General features: G+C 40.2%; 1 long non-coding RNA gene across 1 annotated transcript in view; it reads left to right on the forward strand.

Annotated features, from left to right (window-relative positions):
- Positions 1–15,644, forward strand: part of LOC135321525 (uncharacterized) — a 69,854-nt gene extending 54,210 nt beyond the window's left edge. The window contains exons 6-8 of the long non-coding RNA XR_010381364.1: positions 12,890–13,075; positions 13,629–13,685; positions 15,553–15,644. This is a non-coding gene — a long non-coding RNA (uncharacterized LOC135321525). The remainder of the gene's footprint in view (positions 1–12,889; positions 13,076–13,628; positions 13,686–15,552) is intronic.
- Positions 15,645–18,814: the final 3,170 nt, after the last annotated feature.

An 18,814-nucleotide genomic window follows, 5' to 3' on the forward strand; every position in this document is an offset into this window, starting at 1 on the left:
GTACTTACCACCTTCTAATAAACTTTAACGTTTTCAAAAAAAAAAAAAAAAAACAGAGCGAGATGCTGATACCACTTCAACATCTACGAGCCTTGATAACAGCATGTTAAGTGAAAGGAACCAGACACAAACGGCCACATATTGTTGATTTCAGTGATCTGAAATGCCCAGAATAGGCACATGCAGAGGCAGAGAGCAGGTGATGGTTGCAAGGGGCTGGGTGGAGGGGGGATGGGGTGTGACTACTAGTGGACAGGGGGTTTCTTTTTGGATGATGGAGTGTTCTGGAGATAGATGGTGGTGAGGGCTGCACAACCGTGAGTGTGCAGAAGACTGCTAAGCGCTGTCTCTGGGAGTGCCTGTTGTTGGGGCTGCTTTATTTTGGCCTCATCCTGCAATGTGAAGAGTCATATTCTGCTGTGGCCTTTCTACTCCTGTGAGTGGTGAGGCTCAGACACTTTGCAGAGTCATGTTTCACTTTTCCCCTTTGCTAAGTGTAGGCAAAAAAGGTTTAAGCCTGAGAAATTACTCCATCTGCAGAAATGTCTTTCAGTTTTGCATGGTGTAAAAATATTGAGAGCTTTTAAATCATTGAGGACAGTATGTAGGGGGAAAGAGCCCGTGAAGCCTGGGTGCGACCTGGAAGAGCCACGCTTCCCTCCCAGACACGGGTGGGGACTTCACCCCCGTTCAGGCATTGAGGGGCCCAGACCCGTGAGCGGAGTTGACACTCGTGAATATATACGTGTATCCGCTGCTTCATCTTGGATATTAATTTCAAGCTGAGTCAGTTTGTGGCGGCAGCCTCATCCTACATCAGGAATTTATAGTATCTGCTCTTTGAGGTGAAGACCAGACAGACTTGATTATTTAACAGTCTCTCTTGAATTGATATCTCAGATTCCTTTGTCAAAAGCAAAACAGCAGAAATACAGACGTCCTTTAATGCCGATGTGACCTGGAACGGGTTTAGTCTCAGTGCCTCAGTGGCCTTGTCTGCGGGTGGAGAACATGATAACAATGCTTCCCTCAGAGGGGCTGGGGAGGGGGGAGTGAGAAGCACAAATGTAGGACTTACACGTGATGCTCATGAATGACCGAATTTAGTGCTCTCAGCCTGGTGAGGCCTCAGGGGCAGAGATGTCAGAACAGAGCAGTCCTAGCCGGAACTCGATCCGTGTTGGCAGCTGTTATGATCACTATCACCACTGTGGGTTATCAGGTAGTTTTAAGACTTGGTAATATGAATTCTTGAATAATGTTAAAAGACTAGACATCTCAGACCCAGTTTACATAGTTCTCAAGAATTCCTCTGAGAAATGGATGTTTTTTTCCCCATCTTAAATCTGAGTTGAGTCTCTAAAAAAATTCTGTATTCCTCCATCATTTTGCTTTAATTCTCCATTTCTTAAAAAATTTTTTTAAATGGAGTTACTGGGGACTGAACTGAGGGCCTCATGCATGCTAAGCACATACTCTCCCAAATGAGGTATAATCTCCCCCCTGTTTTTTTTAAACATTAGTTTCTTAATATTCAGAGTTTAGAGGCCTCTAATTCTTTTTCTGGAGACTTATCCGTGAATCTGTAAATCTATAATTAATGGACAATACTTGGTGTATTAAAAAAATCAATAGATTATTCTGCAATCCATCCAAAAGGAAATGTTCATTGACTTAAAATATTTCTCCTTTATGGTGATTTCTACTTTTTGGTCTAGCTTAATTTATTAACAGCCATCCTCATCATCATAATGACCAAACTCGCTCTCAGTGGACACCTGCCTAAGGCTAAAGTGCTTTCCTCATGTTTTATTTCATAGCAGGTGTTTGAGCGTAAGTATCATTGTCTCCTTTTTTGCAGCTGAGGATTTTCAGATGGAGCAGCTTGTCCCAAATCATACGCAGCTGGTGGTGGCTACCTCTGTTCTGGAACCCTGGCTGCACAGGATGCATTTTTAATTGCTCCTCTAATCAGCCTCCCATTGAGTGCATTCCCGAACACCTCTAAGTCCATAAATGGCCGATTTTAGTGATCTCAGCCTGATGAGGCCTTGAAAGGAGAGACACCAGTGAGAATGTGAGACAGAGTGGCATAAATTAAAATTGCACATTTTCAGAAATGATTTATTCTCAGATAATGAATTAAAAATTTAGTATTTTTTTATTTTAGTGCCCTGTAAGCATTAAAACAAAACATTTAAAATAATTATTGTGCAAAAGAGAAGTGGGCTTTGAAAGTCCAACCATTGCTTATGATGTTACATGTTTTTCTCTAGTGGCCCTTATTGACAGATATACTTACAAAGACTGAATTGGTTTTATGTAGTCTTAGTATTGAAGAAAAGGTTGTCAGTGAATATTGTAACTAAAATCTTTACTCTTTTCTTTCCTGATGATGAATAGGTAATTTGTTTTCATGACTTAAGTATATTTCCTCATTTGTGAAATTTGAGTAATATTGTTTAAGTTGTCTGACTGTGAGAGTTAGACGCCTTGTATACAAAGCACCCAAGGTGTGCTTAATAAAAATATGCTGTCACAACGCCAGATAGTTTAGAAGGATCAACTCTGAATACTAAAGAATGTGGCTTATTTCTGATGCATATTCAATATGTTTATATATGATATATATGAATATGGTTTAAGGTAACAAGGATTCTTTTTATTTTTGTGTGCAGTATGAAGTTTTAATGAAATCTGTATCATTCTAATGAGACAGGGACTAGTTAAATTGCCTTAAGCAGACGACCTTGAAGATTATTTACTCAGAATATGTATTGTTACATCTCAGAATTCATGTTGCCGTGTAACCACCCCCTCAGACATTTAAATTCGTCTGATTCTGAACAGATCCATTAAATTTAGAAAAATCCACATTGATCATTTTCAGGGAGTAAGCTTCTCAATTTTGTGATTAAAGAAAATTTTGATTTTTTTCCTGCACTCTTAACAGGTTTAAAATATCAAAACATTGATTTGACGTGTCACTTTTTAATAGAGAGAATAAAGCTCATGCTGTTTTACTATGTAAATAAATGTTTTTGTATTTCAACAAACGTATGATTTCTGGCTCTTTGAGAAGTATTTTGCAAGATACTTAGATTATCTGCTTTTGGATAAATACAGACGTGACTTTTATGAATATAGGCCTAGTACAGATCTGTTGGTTTTTGCTACAGTTCAAGACATGAGGCCTAGGGGAACTTTGCTCCGGATTGACAGGAGGACAGATCCCAGGTCTCAGTCTCCCCTCCTGTAAAATGAAGTGGCTGGACTGGATTCTTTCCTCTTCTAAGATGAGTTTCCATGAGCCTGTGTCTTTTGTTTATATTCAGGAGTATTAGCAATATCAGATTAAATACTGACTACCCCTCCCTTCCCCTGAAGCAAAGTGCAGTATGTGGTACACAAGCTTTTAGTTACCTGATTCTCGTTTCTCATCCTACAGGCAATTTTTGTGTTGCATGTTTCCCGGCAACCTGGAAGGTCTTTTTAGCCATAGGTGGCACTGTTGCACCTTCTTACAGTCTTAATTTTCCTGTTTTTAAAAGAAGGCTTAAACAACGTGATTTTATTTTGATTTCTTTGCTTAATGCTTCAGAATACCACAATGTCCATTGTGTCTGTCTGCCTGGAAAAATTATTCTGCTTATATCTTAGTTTTATTCTGTCATCTCACTGTGAACTTTTCAGACTTGCTGTGCAAACAATGGCAAAATCGGACTTTTCTTCCAGTGTTAGAAACCAGTGAGCGTGAATTTTATAAAACAGCTCTAAGCGCCCTCTGGAACACCTTAAAGGTGAAAAGTGTATTGAGTTCCCTGAGTATTGACCCCGCTGCTGTGTGCTTATTGGTGGGAGATGATTTGGTACATATAAGAAGGGGTGTAGTGTTTTGACTTGGGTTTGTCTGCACGTGCTGCCACTGAGCCACTTGAGCCTGAGTCAGTTCGTTCTGAGTCTTCCCCTCGTCTGTGAGATGGGGACCCTCGTATCTGCTTTGTAGAATTCTGAGAATTAGAAGTTATGTAAATTGTTTACCACAGTGGGTATGTCAAGAGGGCTCTTAAACTTTTGCTGCTGTTTTGTGTGAAGCCATCATTTGACTGTCTTTGGCAACTACTAAGAAGCACGAAAATAAGAAAAGCTGGTTTTATGATGAAAGATATTTGAGGAGGTTCCATAGATCCTATACCCATAATTTAGCATCAGCAGAGTCAGAACTGTTACACAGTGGCCCTGAAACAATGTTAAGCCACAGACTTTTTTGTTACTTCATATATGTTGGGGCTTAAGGGGATCCAATACTTATACACATGTTGTCTCCAGCAGCCAACTGAGAGATGACACAAAAGAGTAGGCAGGCGTTAAATGTCTTCTTTGTTACTGATGAAGCCACGTTCTCCATGAACTTCAGGGCTGTGGGTAAATGAGTGTCGTGATACTGTGTCCCAGAAGTAGAGACTTACCCTGTCCCAGGTATCTCTGTGCCACAGCGAGCCTTCCCTTGAGAGGATCTGCCCCATCATGCACAGGGATGTCGTGCCATGGAGCTGAGCATCCCGGGTGCTTCCCAAGGGTGGCCAAACCTGGAGGGAAAGGAAGGGTTTCACATGCCCTGCTTATCTCCCTGGAATCACACCTCACTCTGTTAGTGTGAGGAGGGCTAGCTGTGGGCAAGGTGTCAGGGGTGTGAAGGGGGAAGCACTCTCCATGGCCCAGAGGAGTGGGGAGGAGGCATCCCCTCCCTCAGTTTAAAGACGTGGTGGGATCAACAGAAGGGTGCACCCCAAGAGTTTATAAAAGGAGAAATAAGGATTTTCTTTGGAAATTTGACGTGCCAGGAAACACAGAAGATGATTAGAAGGGAGACTTGTAAACCACTGTAATATTAAGTTGACATTTGTTGAACACCATAAAAGTGCTACATTCTTTTCTGAGCGTTTTACAGAAGTGTATCCTTCAATCTTCTCAACAAGTGAGTAAGGAAGGTTTGATTTTTATCCCAGCTTTACAGTGTGGAAATTGAGGCACACAGAGGGTATGTTGGCCAAGGTCACAGAGCTAGTAAGTGGCAGAGCTTGTATTTAAACCCTGGCTGTCTGGTTTTGAGGCTCACAGAGACAGGCTTTGGGTGTTTAGATCTATCTGCATGCCTTGATCACTGTACGTCTGTGCATCCGTTAGCCCAGAAAGGACAGGGAAAGGAGAGTCACACAGTTGCTCACAGTCGTGTCTCGGCCACTGTCCATGAAGAGTGCACAGTGATTACCGTTATTTTCCAGGCAGTAGATCTGTTGGTATAACAGAAATTTAGTCCATTGAGTTAATCTAAAAACCCTTCCTGCTCTACTTCTGTCCATGCTTGCCATGTGACTGCCTGCCCGTGATTGGTACATTGAGGAGAAAATGTACTCATGGTTGAACTCTGATATTTCAGTCTGGTTCATAGTTTCACGTCTTCTGTTACATTAATAAGTTAAGTTTCAGGTTTTCTTGCATCAGTGTCTCATGCGTTTGGTTAATGTGAAATCAGTCCATGGGAGCCCAGGGGTGCTGACTGCATAATTTTTGAGCACGTTGTGGCACTTCTACCCGTGCAGACCTGACTGGATGATGTCCGCCTTCAGCACTTTTTTACCCAATATCAGGGTCCTATCACATCCCCGGATGTGAGGCTGGAAGCTTTCTGAGAAGGCCAGTCAGAGGCCAAGTCCACCAATCAGAAAATGATGAACTACCTCAAAGTGGGTTTAATAGAAGAAAAGGGCTTCCAGGTTATCCGATGTGCTGTTCAAATCCCTTTGGTGAGAAGCTGTCCACTGTCTGTGGTTGAGCTGATTCTTTGCTGTTGAAAAGTCTGGAGTAGATGAAGGGACTTTAAAAAGCAGAAAGGAGCGATTTCAGGTGGTACATCCACACCGGGGAAAAGTGATGGATGACCGCCTGTGTGAGGCATAGACAGAGTCCTACAAACTTCATAAAACAGCTTCAAATGATCTTCCATCTGAGTGCACTTCATATGGGGTCCAGTTCATCACTGGTCGTGCTGAGAGGGCAAATATTAATGATGGCAGAAAGGACACAGAGGCATCAAAAATTCTCAGTCATGTTCCCTGTTTAAAGGATGTGGCACAGTGTAATATATTTGAGCTGGTTTTTCACTGAACAATTTTTGTGTTTTCTGGGACTCCCCAGTGCCCCAACGTTCCATACAGCTGGGTGTCCCCTCAGTGCAGCTCCATCAGCGGTTGCCCTGGGCAGATGCGGTGTCACGGGTAGCAGGACGGTCAGCGTCCCCGGCTCCTCCGAGCCCCGTCTCCTCATCCGCAGTGCCGGGTTTCTCATCCATGTCTACTTAGTAGTGTTGCTGAGAATCACACGTGATGGTTATCAGGTGTGATTTGTGGTTGTCTCTGTGATTGGCATATAGTCAATATTTGATAGAAACACGTTTTTTTATTCCAATTGTGGCTCCTAGATTGCAGTGGTTTTTAGTCTGCATTTTTTATATCTTTACTCATTTTTAAATATGCACTTATTTTTATTTATTTTTTTGGAGGTACTGGGGACTGAAGCCAGGATATTTTGCATGCTAAGCAGGTGGCCTACAACTGCGTAACACCCACCCTCCTTGTCTGCACTTAAAAATAAATATTGTAATACACAAAAGAGCTCTTAAACACCATCATGGGACATAGTCTCTGTATAGGCATTTGAACACGTATACTATATCAAGAAGAATAAATGTTGTTGGGACAAACCTTTCTGAATCTGTTAATGTGCTTAAAAACGATCATAGCTAGTGATAAACACGAGACTTGGATCCAGTACTTCTTAGGGTCTGTTTTGTCATCATGGGAAATTACATTCTACAGAGAAGGCTAATTGGGTCTCTTTGATATTTGGATGGTTTAGCAGATGATCAAGGCTTTCAAAAGCTGACAGTTTTGTATTTTAAACTAATTACAAATTTATCTTCTAGAAGTTGGAAGTCCTAAGCTTGTTAAGTGCCCAGTAATCCAGGGGGAATATGTTTGTGTCTCTGTGAACGATTGTGTGTGTGATTTCAGGAAGGTAGAAATAAGTTCCATATAGACTTCTGATACCTTTCTCCTCCAGTTCAAGGTGTAGGCATATATTTACACAAATAAATTGATGTTCTTTTGTCATTTGGCATATTGGGAATAAGAGGTTCTCATACTTGTTTCAGAAGGGTTGGGGAGCATGAGCTTAGAAAACGGGAGGAGAAAGAGGCAGGGAGGCACTTCACACTTTGTGCAGGTTATGAGAAACAGTAGCTTTTCTTTTCTCTTTTATTCTAAAGCAAACTGGCACTGAATTGTAACTTACTATTACTCAGAATTGCTTTTCTAATCAGATATAAGTGCCTCAGATTTTTCAAGGCAACATGAATGATGAAATGTGTTTTAACATTTACCTTATAAGTAGTTTTATTTTTCAAGGAAAAGGCTATAGCCTGTTCTTTCTTCCAGCGGCAAAAGAAATTCTCATTGATCTATGTACATGATCTATGTGCTTAGTTTCTTTGGGGTTTTTTGGTTTTTTTAAGTGCTTGTTTCATTGTGGTGTGAATGAATGTTTAAAATTTTTGGATTTTCATCTTTAGAACATGCTGATTTATCAGAACTGTTAAAAACTTGATTGTTCTTTGGTCGTTGTTTGGTGGAGCACCCTATTGATTTCTGCTGTGTGTTAAAGAGGGAAATTCTTCCTCTAGCCTGCATATCTTTAAGTGAATGGCTTGCCGTGTGCCTTTAAAATTCATTGAATGCATTGAGCATGTTTGTCCAGTGAATTTTGAATTGACTCATAGTATTACTTTGTTTTTTTTTCTGTGGCTTTTGCTCCTCTCCACAAGAATTTGAATTCCCTGTTGCATTTTGTATACGTGTTCTTAACAGGGGAAGATATTTTGAATATTTTACAGAGGTGGGTTTTCCTAACCCCTCTGAATGCCTTCTGTAATTGATACAACAAAAATCTGTTATTGCAGTGCTAAATAATTTCATAAACTATTTTTTGGCTTAATCAGAAGCAATGAGAAAGAGTGATAATAAAAAATACGAAAACCTTCCTTCCTTTGAAGAATATAAATCAGGTGGTTAGGCTGACGTATGCTTTGTGCCTGACATACTTACTCTCATGTCATTGTGTATCATGATTCGGAGATGGAGATACTTCAGGTTTATAGATTTTTGTTTTAACATTTGTGTTGAATTCTTTCTTCAGGCTGATGTTTCCTGTTTGGTTTGTGGAATGTGTAGAAGAAGGGAAACAAATGCTTTTTTTTTTGTTTGTTTTCAGGAGGCCTGAGTTGCTGATGAGAAAACAGTTGAGGGTGGGCTGAGGAACAGAGTGACACTCCCTCTCCTCCCGGCTGAAACTGATGAACAATAAAATCAATTAAGTGTATCGATATTTGACCAATTGAAGTTAACGAGCTCAAACTGGCTAGTTATGCCCAATGGAAAGTATTGAATTCACCGGCAGATTTAGGTGCTTTACCAAGTAGAAGCAGCTTAGAGCAATCAGAAAAATCAATCCTATGATGAGCTATAAAATGTATATAATATCTTTTATTTTTGAAACTTTTCTAAGTTAAGTTGTGTAGAGCTAAAATTAAGTTTCAAGCCCCAGGAGTTATGAGTGTGGGTGGTTCTGTGGGATCGTTATTCAGGGATGTGCATAGACCCTTCTAGAGTGGCTGAAGCTGGCAGGAAAATACCCAAAACCAGGATTTGTCATCCCAGGATATTCTCCATAATGGTTCAATGTGGGAGCCCTTGATTGGGTTAACAAATTGTAGCAGACCCAGGCCGCCTGTCAACTTTAAGAAGAAAAACTATGCTTAGTAACTGCTTTGCAAGCAAGCGCCTGTGCATCCTCACTCCTGTCTCCTTGCCTTAAAAAGCAGAGACAATGCTTTGCTTGCGTAGTTGAGGTTTTAGATAGCACTCTGCTCATTGCAAAGCAAGGACCCAGGACCTCAGCTATAAAAGCTGGGCTTGTGTGCTGTTAGATAGTCTGTTATCCGCAAAACAAGGAACTGGCAGGTTTGGTGGTCTGTTTTGAAATTCACATATCTAAAGAATGTATTTTGTTCCCCTCACCCCATGACTTCCCTAAAGATACACTAAGACTTTGTACTCATGGTGGATTCTGTAATCTCTGTCTCATCCACTTTTCCCAAGTTTCTGCTTACTATCACACAACTGTTAATGACTATTTCCTTTGATTATACACAATAAATATGGGAGCATTTGATAGGCTCGTGGAGTTGGCTCCCTACTCCCTATCGATTGCTGGACTTTTTCCAGTCTTCAATAATCATTCCATGTCTGTAAGATTTCTGCCAGCCAGAACCCACAGTTCCAGGTGAGAAAGATGCAGGTTTATCTCTACTACCCGAGGGAGAGAGAGTAGAGAATTGAGATCTTCTTCCTTGTGGTCCCTTCCTGCCCCAGGGCAACTCCAGTTCACCTGCAGCCTTCTGGCCTCTGCTCACAGGGCCTCTGTCCCAGGACTGACTGCAGCCTTTTCTTCCCCGGTCAACATTTCCTGTGCCTTTCAGTACTTGGTCTCTTGTCTGCAATTGAAACCTGGCAGATGTGATGGTGGTCTGCGTGCTGGTGGGCAGTCACTTGGGGCTCCCAGGAACCATGCTGATTCTCCTGAGTCTCTCATTCGGGGTTACAGAACTGTCGAGCACCGTAGGAAGCCCATTCACGTGAGGTCAACACAGCATTGCGTCGCTTTCATTTTATATTTGAATTTTCAGTGGAGAAATTATTTGTAGCTAACTGTTCCAGATTTTCGGCCTCCTGCTTTCCTCACCACCATTTCCTTGTTGGCTCTGGTGCTTGTTTTAAGAACCAGGATTCTTCTCTGGTCATTTTTAGCAGCTGGGCTTGCCGAATCCTTGATCTTCATTTGAAGCAGAATGCTTCCTCGTGATGTCAAACTGATTTTCCTATTTCTGAATATTTCGTGTAAACTCAGCAAGTGTTTCAAGTGAAATGCTCTTGTCCAATTTCTGTTTACCCACATTTGAAGATCTCCTGCTTTCATGCTGAGGGCAGTTTCTTCTTCCTGTAATAAAATTAGCAATTTGCGTTTACTATGGGAAGGTACTGGCCCTAGGTGCTTTTGTTCTTAACAGTTTTAATACAATTCACTCATTAAAATGTACAGCGGTTTTTACTCTATGCCCAGAATTGTGCATTCCAGTCAATCTTAGAACATTTTCATCCCCCAACAGGAAGCCCCTTATACATAAGCAGTTATTCACATCTTCCCCATCCTCCCCCAGCCCCAAGGAGCCACTGTTCTCTCTATGAGGATTTGCCTGTGCTGGACATTTTCATGTAAATCGAGTCATTTCAAGTAAATGAAACCGTCTATTATGACTGACTTCTTTCACACTGAGTAATGTTTTCAATGTTTGTCAAACTTGTGGCCTGGGTCAGTACTCTATGCTTTGCAATTACTGAATAATATTCCACTGTATGACTGGGCCCCACTGTTTACCCATTCATCAGGTGATAGGCATTTTGTTTGTTTCTGCTTTTTGTCTGTGATGAATAATGGCGCCGTGAATATTCCTGTAGGAGTTTTTATGTGGACACTTGTTTTCAGTTCTCTTACGTGTATGCCCAGAGAGCAGAAAGGCTGGGTCATTCATAAACCAAATGTTTAACTCTCTGAGGACCTTCCAGGCTGTTTTCCAAAGTGGCCTCGCTGTGTTAAGTCCTCACCAGCAAGGGCTGGGATCTCCGCTTCCTCTGTGGCCTCATTACTGTTTGTTATTCTCTTTTTGAGTATATACTACTGTAGTGAGTGTGAAGCAGTTTCTCCTAGTGGTTTTGACTTGCTTTCAATTATAGCTAATGATATTGAACATCGTTTCTTTGTGCTTATTGGCCATTTGTATATTTTCCTTGAAAAATACCTTTTCAGATCCATTATTCAATTTTTAATTGAGTTGCCTTTGTATTGTTTAGTTGTAGGAGATTTTTTTTTTTTTTTTGGAGATACAAATTCCTAATCAGATAAATGATTTGAAAAAATTTTCTCCTGTGTGTTGTTTTATCACTTTCTGGATTGTGTCATTTGAAGCAAAGTTTTCACTTTTGATGAACTCCAATTTATCTCTGTTTTCTTTGTTCCTTGTGCTTTTGGGTAATATTTAAAATCTGAGGTATTTTATTTAAACTTTTATATATAAAATAACATAATTTAGGACTGTTCTAGGAGACGGGTGCTGTTGTTGTCCCCAGTCTATGGACAGGAGACTGAGATGCAGAAAATTTCACTGTCATATCAGTGTCACAGCTACCCAGTGCTGTGGGAGTTCAGACCCTTATGTTTGTCCCCAACATCTGTGCTTTTCATCAACATGCTCCACTCCTTCCTGGAATCGTTAATGAAAAAGTGTTTCCGTTTTTGATTTCTTGTTAGTTTGTTTTCTCTTTGGGGACCTCATCTCCTCATTTTCCTTGCAGAGGTCAGTGTAGGTTTATTTTAGGTCTCATGTAGGCAGAAGCATTGCTATCAGTTAACTTCTTTATTACTCACTCTCCAGTGATGATTGTTGCTAGTTGACCTAATCAAGTCATGCTTAAGTCTTTCCTGCTCATGACACTAAAAACACAGTCATGACTTACAGAATGCTCAAAGAAGAAAGTACTTGAGTGATTTTATTTTTCTAACAAATCAAACCAATCAAATAAAAACCCCTGTGTTGACACATATATAAGCCCTCCAGAATAGGGTCACTGTCTTCCTTGTGTTTCATTGGTTTGGTCACATTGTCTGGATAGTGCCTTGCTGTCCAGCAGTTTTTTTTAGGATACAGTGCTCGTGAACCATTTTAAGGACAGAATTTTGACAACAGACTGTGTTCATTTCACGAGGGAAAAGATCATATAGAAATACTGCTCTGATCTATTTTAAAATTTAGCTTGGAATTTTGAGAAGAGTTCAGGGAACCATAAAAAGATTTTTTCACTAATTTTAGAACTATCTTAGACACATTATGGTTACATAGCAGAGTAACTTATCAACTAGATTTGACAAGAGGATTGTATTATTATTTGTTTTAGTTGAAATATTCTACCTGGGAAAAAGTAATCAGTGCCCATAAATGAACAAATATGTTTGTATTTCTATGCAACATGGGAGCAGACTTCATATGTTTCTGTATAATATATATGACTGTGTTTTAATATGCCTGTCAATGTTTTTATAGTTTTTCAGCAATGTTGTAGCCTTAGAGTTCGTCTAAGAAAATCACCCCTGATTCTAGTGCAGTTTGTACTGCGTATCCTGTCTTATGCATGGGATTCCACTGTCCTCTCAGTGAGGAATTTCCTCTCCTACTGAGGTAGTAGCAGAGTTAAAGGAACTGTGATTTCTAGGACTTTGCTCTCCATGTGTTTGCAGTTGGCTGTCAAACATGATTTTACCTTTCTTGAGTTTTCATTGTTAAATTAGAATTTTGGAAATAAATATTAATATGTTGCATCGGTCTCCTTAGAATCTTGATGTGTTTGTGCTTTCAGATTTCAATTTATGAAAAATGAAAATGCACTCTTGTTTTTAAGTAGTCCTTTTTCACTAGATATTTGTTTACCTCTTTATAATTAAAATATTTTTTTCCCAATGAATGAATCGGTGTGCATGTTTTAAAAGATACCTTACTTTTTATTTTTCTTATTGTAAAAGATATATTCATTTTAGAGAATTTGGAAAATAAGGATAAACACAATAATAACTTAAAAATGGCCTCAAATATCACTTGGAGATAAAGTTGTAAGGTTTGAAATTGAGAATTACAAGTCCTCTCATGTTGTTTTTCTTTTACAAGTACGTTTTGGTTACTGAGACCCTCGAATTCCCATATGAATTGTAGTAGCAGCTAGTCAGTTTTTGCAGAGGAGCCTGCTGGGATTGTAATCGAAACCACGTTGTATGTATGGATCGCTCTGGGGAACACTGCCACTCCAAGAACACTGTCTTCTGATCCAGGAATGTGCGTGGTGTGTCTGTCCAGGTATTTAGGACTTCTTTAATTTTTTTCAGCAATGCATTTTGTTTATAGAGTATTATTTTACTTTTTTTCTTTGCCTTTATACTGAGTAAAAGTGTGCAAGTTACCGGGATCAGAAGTGTATTTGAGCCCTGCCAATTGCTGCCACCATGTAGGCTGCGCTCTTTCTTTGCCCTGTGAAAAATCTTGCACAAAATAGGACCTCAGTAACCCTCTGTTGAATGAATGATTATATGATTGTTGGATGATGCTTGAGAGTCCTTCTGATGATGTCTTTTTCCCAGCCTTTCCCCTCCTCTTAACTATGCCCTTTGTCTTCCTTTCATCTAGTCTGGTTTTCAGCCTGCCTGTGGCATTGATTTTCCCTCTCTGTACACTCTTCCTTTCACTGGTACATGATAATGTTACATGTGGGCTGTGGAAACTTGCTAGATGTCAAGAAAGCGCAAATCCATGGCATGGTAGTATTTTCAAACTGTGGTATTCTTTTATCAATTGAAATTAAATCAGGCCGAGCCCCTGAGCCCTCCCGTGAGCTCTTTTCTCCTTCCTACAGGTGATACTGCTCTGGTTGCTGCCTGTGCCCTACCCCCAGCCTTGGTTTTGGAGTTGAGTAAGTCACCATCACTGGAGCCCTCTCTTTAAAAGATGAAAACATTTGCTCCTTCTCCCTGGTTGGGGACTTGGATGAGATGAGGTACCAGATAAAGAATGCAACCCCTCTTATTCTGACCCCTGCTCTTTCCGTTGTACTCTTTTTGAAATAGTACAGTTCAACTGTATAAAGATTGTGAGCTAATGAGATAGACAAGACAACCGAAAATTTATTAAATATCCTTTCATGCCAGAAACAAATGTGTTATACACACAAAAAGCACATAAAGCACGGTAGTACTGTGGTTACAAACATGGGTCTGAGATCGAGTCCTGCTCTGGAGTGACCAGTCCTGTGAGATGGAGAACTGGTAGGTCGGCTTAGCCTCTCCCATACTTGTTTCCTGTCCTGCAGAGACGGGTCTCGCTAGGAGTCCCTCCCCCTTAGAGGTGCTGTGGGGTGTAAATGACGCACGTGGGAAGCCCGAGCACAGCTGTTCATTCCTCGTAAGTGCAGGATAGAATGGATTTGCGGAGACAGCTTTATGACCACCCCGTGTAGACTCTCAGTGTGCCAAAGGGATGTCTTCTGGTTTGGATGTGGGATTCTCACTTCTCTAAATACCCAAAAATTGTGTTATTGGGCCTTGCTGATTTGAATCTATTCTTTAGAAAGTACATATTTTAGATATATTTTTCAAGCATGCATGCTTTTTTTCTTTCATTATTTATAGTTCTACCCTCTCATCTCTTGTTGTGGCTTTTCATGGATTCCAGGGAAACAGCCCTAAGCCACCTGCCTCTTCACACGTCTCCGTGGCGGTTTTCTTCCCTGACTAGAAGAGGGTTCTGCATAGGAAATTTTCTTTGTTCCCCTTTTCTTGGAGTCTCTCTGTCTGTCTGCCCACCTCTCACCTGTCCATCTGTCCAGTTCTCTACCCACTCATTCTTCTGACTTGTTCCGAAAAGCATTTCAGGCAGCTTACAGAAGAACAGATACCAAAAAACAGGTGAGAAAATGGGGCCAAGTTCAGACAGTGAGGCTAGGAGGCGAGCTTGTGTGAGGGTTGCAGGCGTGAGAAATATAAGACTTATAAGATTGCTGTGACTTATAAGATCGACAGCAACAGTGTGCCTGAGGCTCCCAGCAGACACAGGGAAACAGGGTTTGTGGGAGATTCTCACTGGATGTGAAATAAATAAGTGGATGAGGAGAAGCCCAGCCTTTCCAGCTACTAAGGCTTAGGAGAATATTTTGAGTGTCTTCCAAAATCACAGCATTTCATCTTTTCCTTTGTCAGAGTTCTATGTATCGTTGGTTACATTCTATACCTGGAAATTTCTCCAAAACTGCTTCCCACGTGAGTCTCATGGCTCGGAATGGGGTGGTTCTGCTCATTGACGGGTGTTGGCCAGAAACAGAAAATGACATCCTCCAAGAAGCCTGGGATTTGTCAGTTATGTTTTGTCAGTTCTGTTGACTTCAGAAAATGCTTTCACAGTTCCTCTCCATCTGAGGAGGCAGCGTGCTCTCTTTGCAGCATCAGGAGCTCAGGGCCACGGGATGGTGGGGGCTGACTTCACTGCCGTCAAGACAGCTGAGGTAGTCACTGCAGGCGTGGTGCACGCAGCGCTCGACTGTCATGTTCTTTAATAGGTTTCAACAGGGAGTTAATTGAGTTAATTAACATTTAATAAATATGATGCTTTGTTGTAAAGACAGTTATAGGCAGAATATAAGCTGTGAAGACTTTAAAAACGGTTTCATTACTTAAATTTCAGCAGGGAAGATTTAGTTTATCTTATTTATGCCTCTCTTTTACAGTAACAAAGAAACAAGACAGAAAAAGCAGAGGATGATTTCTGTTCTTCCTCTCGGCTTGCAGGTGCCCTCACCTCCAGTGGCATCCATCCAGACACCAGCACTGACACTGGCCGTGCTCAGATCTGCCTCAGCCCTGAAGACACAACTGACAAATAGAAGGGGGCCATGCCCTGTTACAGCAGGTGCTCTCACTTTGTGTGTCCTTATGTAACTGCGCATTGTTATTCAGGATCGCCCATTCTACATTGTTTGAAGCTGCTGCGGTGTCTCCTAGTTATTTGTTTCTGTAAGTACTCATGTATTTTCTCCAATGCATGGTACTAGACATCTAAAAATGCTTTTTTCAGATGAAAAGTAATGTGTATTTAATATAATAAGTCTGAAAAAAGGGGCAAAAGAGGGTATCCTTGTCCCACTACTCAGAGACAGTAATTAACACTTTAACATCTATTTTCTGTCCTTTTCGTCAGTGTGTATCACCTCTGTCATAAAAAGCAGCGATCAATCTGTGCCTGTTTATTGTGTGGAGACCTCCATTTTCCATTCGGCTTATTACATGTTTTTCTGCAATATTCTATCTCCGCTGGCATGATTTTTAATGACCAGTATAGCATTATGTCTTGTGGAGGCATCGTCCATTTTACTTCGGACTTAAATAAACTTTTAAATTCAAGTATACTTAACTGAAATACTGAAAAGAGAACTGTGGTGGTACCGAAAGGCCCCTAAATCCCTTCCCCTTATTTCCTGAGTGTAAAAGCTGTTGACAATGTGGTGTATATATTTCATGACCTTTATGCCTATGACATATATATATATACCCATAAATACATACATACCTACATACATACACTTATTTGAGAAATCTATGTATATGTGTGTGTATATATGCTTTATTGAAAAATAAGACCGTACTATATGTGTTCTGCAGCTCGCTTTATTCACTCACGGGTATATCATAGACGTCCTCCCACTCCAGACTCACCCGGTCCTTTCAGATAGAGAGGCGGGGTCTCCTGATGTGCAGGTGTGGTCTCTTGTGGAAGGACACCTTTGGTGGGAGAGTGATGTGGACAAGGCCCTGGACAATGCCGAATCGCCGGCCCCTTCAGAGCCCACATCTTGCCGTGATTTACCGCATCATTTTCTTGATGTTGGACCCTTAAGTTTTCTCCATTTTCCACTTTCAGAAAGGATGTTTGACTGGCATCCCTCTTGTACAAACATACCTGTGATCTTGTATGAGTATTCCTTTAGTTAAGGCTTCTGGAAATTTAGTCCCTGGATGTGACATTTACATTCATCACAGGCTCCTTTCAAGTGACTCTAGAAATTGCTCCTCCAGTGGGGAATGAAAAGCTGTAGAATAACTTATGTAACCAATTCTCTATCGCTGGATATGATTTCACTTCAGCTTTTCATCCCACCATTGTAAACAGTGCTGTGTAAATGCTCTGATGAGTACATCTTTTGAACTGATTTTTTTTCTAAATGAAATGATTCCTAGAAGTTGAGTTGAGTCTGTGTACACACGTTTTTCAGAGTTTACATATCCATTGACATGTCGTCCTCCAAAATGTCACTCACAGTTTGTTCTCTCACAGATGGACACTAGCTAGATTATCGTTTATAAATATTTGCCAATATGATGAACAAAAGTGCTTTTTCATTGTTTTAGTTTGTATTTGATGACCAGTGAGGTATTGAGCATTTTTCACTCATTAGCCATCTGACTTTTTAAAAGTGAATGATCCCTTTTGTCCTTTGCACACATTTAAGTGAGGGAGCTTCTTGTTGCTTTGTGACAGCTCTTTGTATGTTATGAACATTAACCCCTTGTCTTCATCAACATGTATCACAGAGCTTTTTCTTGTCATTTCTTGCCTTTCATTTTGTTCAGTAGTTTTTTTTATTTTCTTTGTGGCCCAAAATATTTTTAAGATTGTAAATGTCTTCCTTTTGGGTTTTATCTTTGGTATTATTCTTAGAAACACTTTCTTATAATGATATAAATCTCTTCTGTAAGTTTTTTTAATCTCTAAGATGGAGATGATAATAGTACTTGTTATAGTGAGGAGAAGTTGAATTAATATGAGCAAAGAGTTGCATTTGTTGTTATTAGTATTTTAATATTTACATCACTATCTGTAATTTTTCTTGTGGTCATTAGCACAGGAATAGAATTTGTTCTTTCCAGGTGATTCTCTGATTGTCCCAGGAAAATTATTGAATTCATACTTTGCTCTTTGATTTGAAATCCCAACTGTACAATATACTTATGTACACTAGAGTCTCTTTTTGAGCTCATGGTTTATTTCTGTCAATTTTACTTTCTTACTCCAGCGCTATATCTTACATATTGTAAAAATTTATTTAATAACTGAAAGTGTGATTTTTTTTGATTCTTTTCTTCCATCACAAATTTTCTTGGCTAGTATGAATTTATTATTCCTGAAGAATTCTAAAATACTTTGTTCAAGTTAAAAAACACAGATAAGGGTTTTCATGGGATTTTTTAGTAAGTTTTGAATTATCTTTAGGAGAACGTACATCTTTACAAAACTGCTTTCCTCCATGCAATATGTTGATGTCTCTACATTCACACCTCTTACTTTACTCCTCAGTAGAGTCCAGTAGTTTTCTCCATGTAGAACATGGGCTTTAATTTTGAGTTTATTCCAGATTACTGTTGATGTCTTTGTTAATTCTGTAAGTGAGAATTTTTTGCTATTATATTTTGTAACTGTTAAAACTGACACCTAGGAAGGCAGAATCGGTTTGTAAATACTCACTTTGTAAATTGTCATTTAAAATTGTAAGTATTAAGTACTTGTTCCAGAATCCTTTCTTTTCTGTTTTTAAAAATTTGTTTCCAAGATTATCAAAATGGTCATAGCTAAGTAGTATATTTGGGGAGACAGATGGAGAGAGGTAGTGTGGCTTATGTACAAACTCTGAGCAGTTTCATGGCTGCCTTTAGGCTGGAGAAGCCGCAGAAGAGCCCAGGTTAGACCAGGGATGGCTTTGTATGCACTGGAAAGCCAGCTTTCCTGCCTTTGTGGAGAAGCCTGTTGGGCGTGACAGGTAGATGATCAAGGTCCGATGGAGGCCATTGGCTGCACAGAGCGCTGTGACTGTGAGAACTGGCGACCATTAACATGGGAAATGCTTGGGGCCAGGAACACTGCAGGGGAGCTAGGCAGCCTGTGTGTTAAGGATTTTCCAGTCCTGGGAGTGGGAAGAGCAGACTCTGCATTCAGATCTGAGTTTGAATTCATCCTCTCTTGTTTACTGGTCCTCTGACTTTTGTCAAGTTATATATC

This window comes from Camelus dromedarius, chromosome 6, assembly GCF_036321535.1.
Source record: "Camelus dromedarius isolate mCamDro1 chromosome 6, mCamDro1.pat, whole genome shotgun sequence".
In the NCBI taxonomy this organism is placed as follows: Eukaryota; Metazoa; Chordata; class Mammalia; order Artiodactyla; family Camelidae; genus Camelus; species Camelus dromedarius.